Genomic DNA, 16,946 nt, shown 5'->3' with positions numbered 1-16,946 from the left:
CATAACTTCCGGCAAGTGAGGTCAAATACGAGCATGGTCATAGATGTACATGTAGATGCCTTAGTAGCGACTGCACGGATCAATAGAATGAGGAATCTACTATCGATATATCTATGACCACGATCTAATTTGACCTTACTTGCCGGAAGTTATGGCTGAGCTCAGAGATGATCACGTTCGTCTGATAAGAGGTAAAATAGTAGCATAAATACTGCTGGGTTTCTCGCAGAAACTGATGGTTTCGCTAGATAAAACACTTATTCATCATCTGGTGTCGTTTAAAGCCCTTTGAAGCTGCACTGAAACTGTCATTTGGACCTTGAACCGTTTGGAGCCCATTGAAGTCCATTATATGGAGGAAACCCCTGGACTGTTTTCATCCAAAACCATAATTTCTTTTCGACTGCAGAAAGAAAGACATGGACATCTTGGATGACATGGGGGGTGAGTAAATTATCAGCAAAAGTTTATTTAAAAGTGAACTAATCCTTTAAAGTTGAACCATTGGAGTCACATGACTATTTTAATGATGTCTTTACTACCTTTCTGGGCCTTGAAAGTGTTAAATTGCTGTCTATGGTCAGAGATCTCTCAGATTTCATCAGAAATATCTTCATTTGTGTTCTGAAGATGTCTTACGGGTGTGAAACGGCATAAGGGGTGAGGAATTAATGACAGGATTTTCATTCTATCTCAACTATCTCTTTAAGTTCTGTTTCCCACAGACCTTATTTCACTCATAAAGTGAAAAGGCCCATTATAAAAGCCCATAGGAAAATCTCTTCCTGGGTTCTGACGTCATCCCTCTGAAAATGTGCAAGTCTGATACTTTAGTGTGACTTTTCCGTTTTTAACTCACTGTCGGTACACTGAAGAAAAGCAGCGTGAACTTTCTTTGGCTTGTTGTGTTTCACCGAAGAAAGCCAGCCGGAACGCGTGAATGTTTGGACCTGATGATGAATTTGTGTTTTTGAGTGAGCTCTTCCTGTAGGCGACTGTCAGCGCTGTGCAGACACTAAACTCTGCTGATTAATGTGTGTGTGCCCCGTTTAACAGGGCTTAGGCGGCTCGCTTTACCCCGGTGGCACTTCTGTAAAACATTGAAGCCTAAACAAGCAGTCAAACAGCCTGGCAGGGTCTTTATTCGCAGACGTCCTGTCAAACAGGGCTGTGATGTTCGGCAGAGCCTCCTCGCCGGCTTCCCACATGACACTCGCTCCGTTCATACGTGTCGGAGGAGCTTTAGTGTTATCCATCTGCTTCTGAACTATTGTGTTGCTGAAACGCAAAATGAAGGATCGAGAGGAGGTTTCTCTGCCCCTCGGATTGATTCCTGAATGGTTTCATCATCAAACGTCTCGTGTTTCGCTTATCAACAACCGTATTTACAGATTTTATTCTGAATGTTATGAAAGTTCCCTCGTCTTTCCCTCAGATTTCCTGGTCATGTGTTTAATATCAGAGTACATTTTGTCAAAGCTGTTTGTGCAATAAATTAACATGTCAGAACATTTTAGATCTTATGTCTTCTGTCATTATTGCAAATGTTGAATTGTCTGTCTTTTCCAGTGTCGGGGGTATCGCATTACAAGTAACTTGAGTTACGTAATAATATTACTTTTTCCTAGTAACTAGTAAAGTAACGCATTACTTTTCAAATTTACAACAAAATATCTGAGTTACTTTTTCACATTAATTTGACTGACAGCTCTCCTGCCCCCATGTTGAGAAGAATAAGTGCAGAGGCGTGTGTGTGTGTGTGTGTGTGTGTGTGTGTGTGTGTGTGTGTGAACATGATGGTTATTGTAGTTCTAGACTAAATGTGAGCATTTATTTATCTCACTTGCACAATAAAGATTCTGTTCTCCTCAAAATGATTAAAATCAGTCAAATGCAAAATCAGAATACAATGCAAACCTCCAATAATTAAATGTTAAATAAAACAACTATTTTTATGCATTTAATCTACCTTTATATTTAATTTACCAATGTCTTGCTGATGACCTTTGATGATGAAAATTACTAGATTTTTGGTTTTTATTGGTAAAACTTTTTTCTCCTGCATCCTATTCTCCCATTATCCAGAGCTGCGCCCTCTACTGTTCATGTGTGAATCTGCATTTTTACCTCAGCCTGAGGCTTATTATTTACATTTTGGTATGAAGAGGTCTTAACCGTTGCACAAAAATAGAACTTTTTAGTTATAAACAAAAACAAGCCCAGCCCAGGTGAGAAAAAGTAACGCAAAAGTAACGTAACGCATTACTTTTCTTAAAAAGTAACTAAGTAACTCAATTAGTTACTTTTTAAGGGAGTAACGCAATATTGTAATGCATTACTTTTCAAAGTAACTTTCCCCAACACTGGTCTTTTCTACTTGCCTGTAAAACACACGTCCTCTTCCTGGTTGCTCCAAACTCACTGGTTAAGTGCTGAAATGTATGCTAGTAGGCATCCACACACACACACACACACACACACACACACACACACACGCGACTCCATCTCTCATTTGGGACTGAACGAATGAATCCAAGGTGACTCATTTTTCCTCTTACCATGCAAAATAACTTTATTTCTGAAATTACAGAGATGTAGTTACTATAAATATGTGCTTAATGTTTCACACATACTCCTTTTTTAATATATAGTCAGTAGTTTAAACAAAAAGGTACACAAGGACAATGTATTGTGAATATAGTGGCAGTAAAAATATTGAGGACACAAAATTTATCGAAATGTTATTAAATATGTCATTCCACTCAATTTTTGTTACCATTTAAGAATAATGTCAGTATTGCTGAGTACAGTATGACTACAAAAAATGAGGCATTGTCAGATATTATTTAATTGGTAAATGGTCCTTTAGTTAGTTTAAATTTAAGTTTTTGTTTTATTCTATTCACATTTAAAGAGTTACTTCAGGCTGTGAGTTATGGCCTCACTTTGCTTAATGACCCAACGAAATGATTCGCTGAATGTGATTTAGAATTTAAACTAGAATTTCGGGGTGAAACATTGACTTCCTAATATTGTGTTGGTCCCCTTTTGCTGCCAAAACAGCCCTGACCCGTCGAGGCATGGACTCCTCTAGACCTCTGAAGGTGTTCTGTGGTATCTGGCACCAAGATGTTAGCAGCAGATCCTTTAAGTCATGTAAGTTGCGAGGCGGGGCCTCCATGGATTGGACTTGTTTGTTCAGCTCATCCCACAGATGCTCGATTGGATTGAGATCTGGGGAATTTGGAGGCCAAGTCAACGCCTCAAACTCGCTGTTGTGCTCCTCAAACCATTCCTGAAGCATTTGTGCTTTGTGGCGGCGCATTATCTGCTGAAAGAGCCACAGACACAGGGAAAACCGTCTCCATGAAAGGCTGGACATGGTCTCACCAATGCTGAGGTGGTGCGTGTCAAAGTAACATCCACATGATGGAGGACCCAAGGTTTCCTAGCAGAACATTGGCCAAAGCATCACTGCCTCCGCCGTCACGCCTTCTTCCCATAATGCACCTGTGCCATGTGTTCCCCAGGTAAGCCACACACACACACCCGGCCATCCACGTGATGTAGAAGAACACGTGATCATCAGACCAGGCCTCCTTCTTCCATTGCTCTGTGGTCCAGTTCTGATGCTCACAATTTGAGCTCCAGTAGCTCGTCTGTTTGATCGGACCACACGGGCATCAATGAGCCTCGGCCGCCCATGACCCTGTGGCCGGTTCTCCACTGGTCCTTCATGACCCTGTGGCCGGTTCTCCACTGGTCCTTCATGACCCTGTGGCCGGTTCTCCGCTGGTCCTTCATGACCCTGTGGCCGGTTCTCCACTGGTCCTTCATGACCCTGTGGCCGGTTCTCCACTGGTCCTTCATGACCCTGTGGCCGGTTCTCCACTGGTCCTCCATGACCCTGTGGCCGGTTCTCCACTGGTCCTTCATGACCCTGTGGCCGGTTCTCCACTGGTCCTCCATGACCCTGTGGCCGGTTCTCCACTGGTCCTTCATGACCCTGTGGCCGGTTCTCCACTGGTCCTTCATGACCCTGTGGCCGGTTCTCCACTGGTCCTCCATGACCCTGTGGCCGGTTCTCCACTGGTCCTTCATGACCCTGTGGCCGGTTCTCCACTGGTCCTTCATGACCCTGTGGCCGGTTCTCCACTGGTCCTCCATAACCCTGTGGCCGGTTCTCCACTGGTCCTCCATGACCCTGTGGCAGGTTCTCCACTGGTCCTCCATGACCCTGTGGCCGGTTCTCCACTGGTCCTTCATGACCCTGTGGCCGGTTCTCTACTGGTCCTCCATGACCCTGTGGCCGGTTCTCCACTGGTCCTCCATGACCCTGTGGCCGGTTCTCCACTGGTTCTTCCTCAGAGCACTTTTGATAGAGACTGACCACTGCAGACCGGGAACAGCCCACAAGAGCTGCAGTTCTGGAGATGCTCTGGCCCAGTCGTCTAGCCGTCACAATCTGGCCCTTGTCAAACTCACTCAAATCCTTACGCTTGCCCATTTTTCCTGCTTCTAACACATCAACTTTGAGGACAAAATGTTCACTTGCTGCCTAATATATCCCACCCACTAACAGGAGATGAAGAGATCATCAGTGTTATTCACTTCATAATGTTATGCCTGATTGGTGTATTGTAGGAGCATTTTATTAGATAGACTGCATGTACAGGGTCCCAGGACAAGAGCGGGGTTGTAAAGTAACCAACTAAAAGAAGTGTTTGATTTTATTTTCCTGTGGCACAAACGCACTTTCCAAAACATCTGCTTTTCTAGATTCACATGGAAATGTGTCTGATCCTTGACGTGATCGCGGGCAGCAGTGCAAAGCTGATTCTGCGCTAATTTGATCTAATATTTAATGTTTTTAAAAATTTAGATTTAAGTAGCAAAAGAGAATTGCTAAAGTTATTAAATATTAAACAAAGGTCTTCAGTTTTGTTCAAGATAATTAAAGCAACAGTTTATTTAAATAACGGAAGAATATGTAAAAGTTTGGTATTTTGGGGTAAAATACACAATAATTAACTTCCATTTGTTGACATGACAGGTTCAGATTGAAAATATTATATATTAAGTGGGTGTCCACCTTAGAGATAATCACCATATTTATGATGAAAACATTTAAAATGATATTAATAATAAAATGACATTGTTAGGCTACTACTGTAAATCTATATTAAATTATTATGGGATCTCTCAATGCTATCAGAATCCTTTTTTCAATAATTTTGTTTCTGTACATTTCAATAACAGTATATTTATTGAACAAAAATGAATTATTTTATTTATCTAAATAAACAGAAAATACTAAAAACGTTTTAGACATTATTTTATCAATACTGTGAGTTTGTGTGTGTGAGTTTGTAAGTGTGTGTAAAAGGCCACCCTCCCCACCTCATACATTTATACGATTTTGTAAAAATGTTTTACAGTCTTAACAAATTCACTGGCTAAAAGAGCCCTGAAGAAACCAGACATTTGATTTGAATGTAAATGATTTTACTATTGAAATGTTTTGAATCTGTAGCCGGTGTGTGTGAAAGGCTTTCGGCTGCAGATCATTGTGTAATAATGTGCACAACCACACGGTGTCGCTGTTGAGTGGCATCTGTCTGTGTCTCAAGTGCAGGACCCCTGAGCACATTTGAGATGTTTCTCCTTATGTAACACACCTGACTAATGAACTGAACTCATTTGTGCTGCATGACCTGAATTATGTGTGTCAGGTTAGTGAGACGTCTAAAATGAGCAGTGCTGCAGGGCCGCAGTTTCATCACAGCCTTGCCTTCACAATTTATGATTCATTTCCAGCAACAAACCAGCTCTGGGATGATTCAACATTACACACTGTGATCTGAGCAGCAACAACAAAAATACTCATACACTGAAGCATGCAAATTATTTAATTAAAGGGATAGTTCACCCAAAAATGAAAATGACCCCATGATTTACTCACCCTCAAGTCATCCTAGGTGTGTATGACATTCTTCTTTCAGACGAACACAATCAGAGTTATGTTAAAAATGTCCTGCTCTTCCAAGCTTTATAATGGCAGTGAATGGTTGGGTCATTTTTGAAGTCCATAAAAGTGCATCTGTCCATCATAAAAGTGCATCTTTCCATCATAAAAGAGGATCTAATATCATAAAAGTGCATCTATCCATCATAAAAGTGCATCTATCCATCATAAAAGTGCATCTTTCCATCATAAAAGTGCATATATCCATCATAAAAGAGCATCTATCATCATAAAAGTGCATCTATCCATCATAAAAAGTGCATCTATCCATCATAAAAGAGCATCTATCCATCATAAAAGTGCATCTATCCATCATAAAAGAGCATCTATCCATCATAAAAGTGCATATATCCATCATAAAAGTGCATCTATCCATCATAAAAGTGCATCTATCCATCATAAAAGTGCATCTTTCCATCATAAAAGTGCATATATCCATCATAAAAGAGCATCTATCATCATAAAAGTGCATCTATCCATCATAAAAAGTGCATCTATCCATCATAAAAGAGCATCTATCCATCATAAAAGTGCATCTATCCATCATAAAAGAGCATCTATCCATCATAAAAGTGCATCTATCCATCATAAAAGTGCATCTATCCATCATAAAAGTGCATCTTTCCATCATAAAAGTGCATCTATCCATCATAAAAGTGCATCTTTCCATCATAAAAGTGCATCTATCCATCATAAAAGAGCATCTATCCATCATAAAAGTGCATCTTTCCATCATAAAAGTGCATCTATCCATCATAAAAGTGCATCTTTCCATCATAAAAGTGCATCTATCCATCATAAAAGAGCATCTATCCATCATAAAAGTGCATCTATCCATCATAAAAGTGCATCTATCCATCATAAAAGTGCATCTTTCCATCATAAAAGTGCATCTATCCATCATAAAAGTGCATCTTTCCATCATAAAAGTGCATCTATCCATCATAAAAGAGCATCTATCATCATAAAAGTGCATCTATCCATCATAAAAAGTGCATCTATCCATCATAAAAGAGCATCTATCCATCATAAAAGTGCATCTATCCATCATAAAAGAGCATCTATCCATCATAAAAGTGCATCTATCCATCATAAAAGTGCATCTATCCATCATAAAAGTGCATCTATCCATCATAAAAGTGCATCTTTCCATCATAAAAGAGCATCTATCCATCATAAAAGTGCATCTATCCATCATAAAAGAGCATCTATCCATCATATAACTGCTCCACACGGCTCTGTTGTTTTTGTGCTGAATTGTATTAAAACCAGACCAAAAATCCTAATAATCAAACTAAATCATAATAATTATTAGTGTTAATGATAATATAGGAAACCCACAACCATTAAAAAATGTATTGTCCTCGTTTTTTAATGAATAGTTAATAACAAATGAGATTTCAGTGATATTTTGACCACTCAAATAAGAAACGTCTCCGATTTCCATTTCAGAAATCTGCTCACTTTAGTCTATAGACTTAGTAAATGTGATTTTGCTCGTGTCGGGCCAACTGCGTGAACACCTGAACTACTCGCAGAAATCTCCAACTCGTCATTACTAGCAGCACGTTTATTTGAATCGGACAGGTTACACTTCCAGAAATCATGCTTCGGGATTCTCCAGAAATCTCTGCCAGACAAAGGGAGAGTTGGACCAAGAGAACAAGACAATTCAAGACAGCCTCATCACTTACATAATGCCTCAGAGAAGAGTCCAACAGTGGTAATAGCAATAACCAATCCCCCAAGAAATCATTTGGAATAATGTAAAACATTCTGAATAAAGCAATTACACAATATGAAGTATTCCCCCCACTGTGATGCAACAGCTGGTTTCATGCAGGTACATTAAATCAACAACTGAGTAATGAATCTCATCACAGCTTGACTGTTCATCTCTGAAGCAGACACTTCTTCATGCAACTCCATCAATTGGCATTTTATCTTCAATTTCCTGGAGTGTGTGGACTTTTAGCAGCACAAGGAGGCTTTCAAAACCACAACACAATTATCAAAATGCAATCACATATTACAGAAATCAGAGTCCACCTCAGGACTCAGAGGAGCATGGGACAGGGAAGAGAAACAAGATCCAAGTGTGTGTGGTTATATGAAGACTCTAGCTGCCCTCGAAAAGTTTTCTTAGGTGGAGGGAGACTTCACTCTCAGAAACAGAATGTGGTTCTGTATAGAACTCTAGGGTTCTCGACTCAATTCAAAAAGGTTCTAGAAGGTGAAATGTCTTAAATGATTGCATAATACTTCCAGGTTTAACAGGTTATTTATATTTTTTTCTAGTGATAAAGTGTTTGTGAGCTGTTAAATTCATCCAGTTAAAGGGGTCATGATGATCTTTTGACATTTCAGAGGTCTTTGCACCATTAAAACGGCGAGAATCACGCATTTAATCGAGCTTTGAGGTCACATGGGCAATACATTTGCATATGCCTGCCTCCTGAGCAAGACATTGACGAATAGTTATGTCATCGCACCGCAGGCCCCGCCCACTGGTCGTTATATAAAGTCATTATAATGACTGACGCTGTCTACACTTATGGAAGGCCAGTAGGGCCAAAAACGCGAAAACTGAAACTGACGTCTTTACTCATAATTCACCCTTCGCCGCAAGTTTGACTGACAGGCGATCTGACCAATCACGTCGCCGAATCTGCCGTTTTGCCGAAGCAGTCAGGAGAGTTAGTAGATTAACGTTGGTGGACTTGAACCTGGAAAAACGGTGTGTACTGACGTCTTTCCGTGGTTGAAACAACATTTCTTTTAGTGTTCATTCATGTTTATTTCATGCTTATCAATGAACTAGGAGGAATCGGTTCACAAGCCGCTTTAACTGCTCTTTAGTGTGCCGTGATCGCTGTAGCGCTACACATTAAAGAGCCACAAAACGCTATTTATTGTTTAAATTAAAAAATTTTGTTTCATCTCAAAAGTAACTAGCTCTGTCCTGTCTGTCGGCGTGTTGTCAGTGTCCTCTTTGCTCCGCGGTGTGTTTTCTCTACGTGAGAACGTGTGGTGTGAGAGCGCCATGACTTGTCGGACATAGCAACAGTAACTAAAGGGCGGGTCTTTGCGAACTGTCAATTACCATAGACTGTAAAAAAAAAAGGACGACGCACCTTCACTCTCTTTTACTGAAGTAAGTTAGCCAGTGTCCAAATACGGCGCTGATATCTTGTGTCTCGAGTCTGCGCAAGTGATATCAAGCCCACACTCCCGCCTAATCAATGACACGCCCCTGGACTTTTTGTGAAATAGTTATGAAAATGTAGAAATTAAATTTAAAGCTCCAATCTCCTCCCGAAGTTCCCGAAAATGTCTCAGTGACTTCACTCAGAGAAGCTGTCAATCACAACGTCCCACCCCCGTCTTTATAGCATCAAATAACGAACACTTGAACTAACATCAGCGTGATAAAAAAAATGCCTAAACTTACAGAAACCATCTTTGGAAAAAATGTATTTGGAGTGTAATTTGGTTGTTTAGTTTGTCTATGTCCCATAACATTACATGGAGAGGGCGGGGTTTATGACCTATACTGCACCAGCCACCTGGGGGCGATCAAAACACTTTGGCTTCACTTTTCAGGACTCGTGTGTTGGTAATTATGCGTTAAGACATTAGTTTCACACGTTTTGGCCCTATTGGCCTTCCATATGCACTGGATACAGATGTGCGTTCAGCTTCTGATATACTCCACGCGCTGAGTCTGTCGACAACAGGACAAATGGAAGAGTAAAGGAACGTTTGCTTTGATGCGTCCAGTTTAACAGGACCCCAGCGTCGGAAACAAGTGGATGATTTATTTAAATGGCATCCCGGATCGCGTCGGAGGATTATATGTTTGTTCGGAGCATTTCGTTTTGTGAACGAGGCACAGTGTAATGGAGAGAAACTTTTGTTGACAGATGAAACAGCGACTGTACTGGATCTGACAGCAGCTGCATCACAAACCGTAAGTGAATGATTTCATAATGCTTTGTCTGTACATGACGGTTTTATATGGGCGAGTGGGTGTTGACACTGTTTCCAAGGCAATGACGTTAGCCAATCATAACAGTGGCTGAATACTGGCAAGCCTTAAAGGAGCCGTGCCTGACTTATTTCTGAATGAGGGTTAAATTATCATTGTGTATGTGTGCATAAAACATTAACATTATAAGTGAACCTCAATGAACATATTCAAATCATTTACAATAATCAATTTCATGACCCCTTCAATCAAAATAAAAAATCAGTTAAAACCAAATGAATGAATCTCCTAAAAGGTTCTATATATGAAGTGCCCAGAATACTATGGTATAGTTATAGAATTCCCCCTCCACTCAGGAAAGCAGAAAATAAAAAGAATGGATGATAAGCATATTTGTGACTCTCCTCTCAGGTTGAGAATCAGCATTTAGATTTAAAGGAACACGCCGACTTTTTGGGACCCCCAGAGTTCGATAAGTCCACACACACCATTCTCATCTTCATGCCATAACTCTGTCTGACGCACACACCGCTAGCCTAGCTTAGCACAAAGACTGGAGGTAAATGGCTCCAGCTAGCCTACTGCTCAATAAGTGACTAAATAACACCAACATTTTCCTATTTACATGTTGTGATGTGTATAGGTACATCGTGTACTAAGACCGATGGAAAATGAAAAGTTGCTATTTGGCTAGGAACTGTACTCTCATTCAGGGTTGCCAGATGCCAGCAGGGTTTTCAAGCCCAAAACTTTGCCAAAAACCTCCCAATTTTTTTTGGCTTGTTTCTCGTTTAAATACAAATCATTAACAAGCTTTAAAATTACCAATTTATTGACTAGCCTATATAAACCCTAGAAATTAAATTGAGCTTATTTACACATAAAAAAAAAGTTATAAATCATTGATATTATTTTTAATTACCTTGTATCTGCTAATTCTTTTAATCAGTGTTAAAATAAAAAAAGAAGAAACCGCATTTCCATTTTTCATTTCTGGTTTAAAAAAGGAAAATGGAATGGACGCAGAAGCGTCCTCAGTCTGACCATTATACTACTAAACTATAAGCTTATGTTACGGAAAATAATGCGATCAACTTAGGCGATCAATGAGTCAGTTTATTGTTTATTGTCAATAAAAGTCGCTTGGAACAAAAGCAGCCTAACATGAAAACATTGAGTGAATATATGGACATACAAAATAACCCACTTTAACATTTCAATAATTTAACATGCATATTCATGAATAACATTACATGAAAATCGCGTTGAACATATTATTTATAGAACGTGTCAGTGCGCTCTTTGCAGAAGCAGAACGCTGGAGCATGGCGGGCCATCTCTACACAAAAAATATTTTCGTACGCTAAATATAATAGCAAACTTGAGTTTAACACCTGTGATTTTGAACAATTAGGCCTAATATCATAAAGCTATAGCCTATATTCCACGAACCGATATGAGCTGAAGGTAGTGGGAGGGAGCGTCTGTTGTGAGTTTTCGTCAGGGCACGTCAGCCAGCCCAGAGCTGTAGTGTGTGTGTGTGTGTGTGTGTGTGTGTGTGTGTGTGTGTGTGTGAGAGAGTGAGTGAGTGAGACTGCTGCCTGCTGAACAGAGGGTCGCAGGAAGAAGGATCTGAAGTGCCGGTGTCTCAGCTACAAAAAACCCGCCGAACTGATCCAAAACCACCCCAATTTTTATCCACCCGCCCAAACCCATTTTCGCCCAATAAGGCAATCCTGCTCTCATTCCTGCGTAATAATTGAGGAGCTTTGCTGCCGTCCCATGAGTGCAGCGGCGCAATGATATCACACAGCGCCTGAAAATAGTCCCAGCGCTCTCTGTGTCAGCAGGTTGTCACGTTGGTTATGTTGACAGAAGTTGGCCTATTTTCAGGCGCTGTGTAATATCATTGCGCCGCTGCACTCATGGTATGGCACTTGATTATTACGCAGGAATGAGAGTATAGTTCCTAACCATATCAGTCTAGAAAATCACAACTTTTCATTTTCCGTCTTTGTCTTAGTACACAATGTAACTACAGAAGAGTCAAGTTTTAAATAGAAAAATGTTGGTGTTATTTTGTCACTTATTGAGCAGTAGGCTAGCTGGAGCCATTTACCTCCAGTCTTTGTGCTAAGCTAGGCTAGCGGTGTGTGCGTCAGACAGAGTTATGGCACGCACGGAGATGAAAATGGTGTGTGTGGACTTATCGAACTCTGGGGAATATGGGGAATAAGATAAAGTCCTAAAAAGTCGGCGTGTTCCTTTAAAGATAACTGGAAGTTTTTCTCCAAATGTGATCTTTTGTCTGTCATATATAAACCTCAGATGTGGTCTTAGACAGCTGTGATGACAAGTGAAACTGTAAAGAGAAAAGCATTCTGAACATGAATTTAACAGTTGTACAGTGTTATTGAATATGAAATCTCCATAAACCAACTGGATGGGACCAATTTAACGCTGGTAAATTTCCATGGTACTTTGCTATTGTGTGTTGATGAATCTCACAAAGAAATGAAAACGTGAATCAATGATCATGAAGAAGTAGTAATTACTATATTAGTGTTGTTGTTATTAAGTATTCATATTAAAAATATAAAATTGTGACCAGACAGGATAATTCTTGAACTGTAGTATAATGAGAATATACTGTAAATAAAATGAGAATTACAAACAAAATCAAAAGTCCAACATTTGGACACCTTGTGCTTGTCAGGAAAATGTTGTAAAATGCAAAATAAATCTTAAAGGTCCTAAATGGTCCTCTATGCAAATATAGGCTTTCTTTATCTCCCTTTTGGGGGGAAATATGACTGGAGATGTTCTTGATTTATCCTGCTGGTAAGAGGATGAGATTAAATGAATGCTTGTGTGCATCGGAGAAGATTTGTTTTACTTAGTAAAGGCACATACATGTCTCAGATTAGACTGACAATTTCACAAGGTCACTAATGAAAAAAGGTGACTGACAAAAGCAGTCTGAAGTTAGAAGTAGTAGGTCCAGATGCAGACATTTCCCCCACATTTTATGGGAAAAACAGTGGAATTCTGTGGAAGAGAGTAATGCACTTCTATAGTAGCTGAAAATTTGCCCAAATATTTAATAACAAACATGCAAGGGGGGGTGGAAGATGTGTATAACTCCAGTGGGAATGTGCCGATCTCACTGCAGGTTCTGTGAGGGCCTGTGATGAGTAAAGTTGGGCTTGAGGTTATCAAGTACACAGAGATGAAGAGCGCAAACATGATGCATCGCACTCTCACACCAGGACTGCGTCCGAAATCAAATACTCTCTGAGTAGGTACTTCTTCTGAATAAGTAATTACTTCACGACTGTTGCAAAAAGTACGTTCTGTATCAACAGTTTTCACGTCAGGCCCAGTTTTACTTCAGCCCTAATCAAACACGCCTCAACAAGCGAATCAAGGTCTTCAGGATTACTAGAAATGGTGCGTTCAAGTCCTGTCGGAAAGATCGTATTTGCAGGTTGAACGCCAACACAAAGTCGTAAATACGACTGGGAAGCACATGATTTTCTTTGAGCCCTGATCTTTACGAGTTAGTGCTGTGTCAGTGAGAAATGTGGCGGAATACAGGTATTTAGCAGTGACATTGAAATGAAACTAATTGCATGCATAAAATATGATAGCATTGTAATATAACACTAAAATATGTAACAATAAAGTTGACAGAGGCTTCAACTCATTTGCTCCATATAGAGCTATAAGTCTATTTAGTGGCAAGAATCATGAAATTTCATGTTATATTATTATTTTTCCACAAGAGGTCGGCAAAGACACATAAAAGGGTTATGCATGAAATTGTTATTTTGAATTTAGGTTGAAATAATGTGAAGAATGTGTTTAAATTATTTATTGATACAATCTAGTAATTTACAGGTTGTAATGTCCCAAGATGGCCACGACGCCAGAGCCCTCAGCCAAAATGGCTGCACGCCTGAGTCTCCAATCCCAGAGTCCTCTTCAGAGTGTGCAGCGCTGACCATTCAGGCCACAGATATGTTGTGTGTGTGGGCAGCACACACTGGCACCCGTCCCTGTCCCGAGTCCAGAGAGGACTTCCATCCCTGTCCAGAAGGGACTTCGTCTCCCGTCCAGCATCCAGAGGGGACTTTGTCTCCCGTCCAGCATCCAGAGGGGACTTCGTCTCCCGTCCAGTGTCCAGAGGGGACTTCGTCTCATGACCAGCATCCAGAGGGGACTTCATCTCCTGACCAGCATCCAGAGGGGACTTCATCTCCTGACCAGCATCCAGAGGGGACTTCGTCTCCCGTCCAGCATCCAGAGGGGACTTCATCTCCTGACCAGCATCCAGAGGGGACTTCGTCTCCCGTCCAGCATCCAGAAGGGACTTCGTCTCCCGACCAGCATCCAGAGGGGACTTCGTCTCCCGTCCAGCATCCAGAGGGGACTTCGTCTCCCGTCCAGCATCCAGAGGGGACTTCGTCTCCTGACCAGCATCCAGAGGGGACTTCGTCTCCCGTCCAGTGTCCAGAGGGGACTTCGTCTCCCGTCCAGCATCCAGAGGGGACTTCGTCTCCCGTCCAGTGTCCAGAGGGGACTTCGTCTCCTGACCAGCATCCAGAGGGGACTTCGTCTCCCGTCCAGCATCCAGAGGGGACTTCGTCTCCCGTCCAGCATCCAGAGGGGACTTTGTCTCCTGACCAGCATCCAGAGGGGACTTCGTCTCCCGACCAGCGTTCAGAGGGGACTTCGTCTCCCGTCCAGCATCCAGAGGTGACTTCGTCTCCTGACCAGCATCCAGAGGGGACTTCGTCTCTTGACCAGCATCCAGAGGGGACTTCGTCTCCCGACCAGCATCCAGAGGGGACTTCGTCTCCTGACCAGTGTCCAGAGGGGACTTCGTCTCCTGACCAGCATCCAGAGGGGACTTCGTCTCCTGACCAGCATCCAGAGGGGACTTCGTCTCCTGACCAGCGTTCAGAGGGGTCTTCGTCTCCTGACCAGAATCCAGAGGGGACTTTGTCTCCCGTCCAGTGTCCAGAGGGGACTTCGTCTCCTGACCAGTGTCCAGAGGGGACTTCGTCTCTTGACCAGTGTCCAGAGGGGACTTCGTCTCTTGACCAGCGTTCAGAGGGGACTTCGTCACCTGACCAGCATCCAGAGGGGACTTCGTCTCCTGACCAGCATCCAGAGGGGACTTCGTCTCCTGACCAGCATCCAGAGGGGACTTCGTCTCCCGTCCAGCATCCAGAGGGGACTTCGTCTCCCGTCCAGCATCCAGAGGGGACTTCGTCTCCCGTCCAGCATCCAGAGGGGACTTCGTCTCCTGACCAGCATCCAGAGGGGACTTCGTCTCCTGACCAGCATCCAGAGGGGACTTCGTCTCCTGTCCAGCATCCAGAGGGGACTTCGTCTCCTGACCAGCATCCAGAGGTGACTTCGTCTCTTGACCAGCGTTCAGAGGGGACTTCGTCTCTTGACCAGCGTTCAGAGGGGACTTCGTCTCCCGTCCAGCATCCAGAGGGGACTTCGTCTCCCGTCCAGCATCCAGAGGGGACTTCGTCTCCCGTCCAGCATCCAAAGGGGACTTCGTCTCCCGTCCAGCATCCAGAGGGGACATCGTCTCCCGACCAGCCTTTAGAGGGGACTTCGTCTCCCGTCCAGTGTCCAGAGGGGACTTCGTCTCCTGACCAGCATCCAGAGGGGACTTCGTCTCCCGTCCAGTGTTCAGAGGGGACTTCGTCTCCCGTCCAGCATCCAGAGGGGACTTCGTCTCCCGTCCAGTGTCCAGAGGGGACTTCGTCTCCTGACCAGCATCCAGAGGGGACTTCGTCTCCCGTCCAGTGTCCAGAGGGGACTTCGTCTCCCGTCCAGCATCCAGAGGGGACTTCGTCTCCCGTCCAGTGTCCAGAGGGGACTTCGTCTCCTGACCAGCATCCAGAGGGGACTTCGTCTCCCGTCCAGCATCCAGAGGGGACTTCGTCTCCCGTCCAGCATCCAGAGGGGACTTCGTCTCCTGACCAGCATCCAGAGGGGACTTCGTCTCCAGACCAGCGTTCAGAGGGGACTTCGTCTCCCGTCCAGCATCCAGAGGTGACTTCGTCTCCTGACCAGCATCCAGAGGGGACTTCGTCTCTTGACCAGCATCCAGAGGGGACTTCGTCTCCCGACCAGCATCCAGAGGGGACTTCGTCTCCTGACCAGTGTCCAGAGGGGACTTCGTCTCCTGACCAGCATCCAGAGGGGACTTCGTCTCCTGACCAGCATCCAGAGGGGACTTCGTCTCCTGACCAGCGTTCAGAGGGGTCTTCGTCTCCTGACCAGAATCCAGAGGGGACTTTGTCTCCCGTCCAGTGTCCAGAGGGGACTTCGTCTCCTGACCAGTGTCCAGAGGGGACTTCGTCTCTTGACCAGTGTCCAGAGGGGACTTCGTCTCTTGACCAGCGTTCAGAGGGGACTTCGTCACCTGACCAGCATCCAGAGGGGACTTCGTCTCCTGACCAGCATCCAGAGGGGACTTCGTCTCCTGACCAGCATCCAGAGGGGACTTCGTCTCCCGTCCAGCATCCAGAGGGGACTTCGTCTCCCGTCCAGCATCCAGAGGGGACTTCGTCTCCCGTCCAGCATCCAGAGGGGACTTCGTCTCCTGACCAGCATCCAGAGGGGACTTCGTCTCCTGACCAGCATCCAGAGGGGACTTCGTCTCCTGTCCAGCATCCAGAGGGGACTTCGTCTCCTGACCAGCATCCAGAGGTGACTTCGTCTCTTGACCAGCGTTCAGAGGGGACTTCGTCTCCTGACCAGCGTTCAGAGGGGACTTCGTCTCCTGACCAGCATCCAGAGGGGACTTTGTCTCTCGTCCAGCATCCAGAGGGGACATCGTCTCCCGACCAGCCTTTAGAGGGGACCTCCCTACCATCTCCCGTCTCCAGCTCCTGACCAGAGTCC

The sequence above is a fragment of the Gobio gobio genome (assembly GCF_949357685.1).
Source record: "Gobio gobio genome assembly, chromosome: 7".
Classification (NCBI taxonomy): Eukaryota; Metazoa; Chordata; class Actinopteri; order Cypriniformes; family Gobionidae; genus Gobio; species Gobio gobio.
This window is presented reverse-complemented; position numbering follows the sequence as displayed.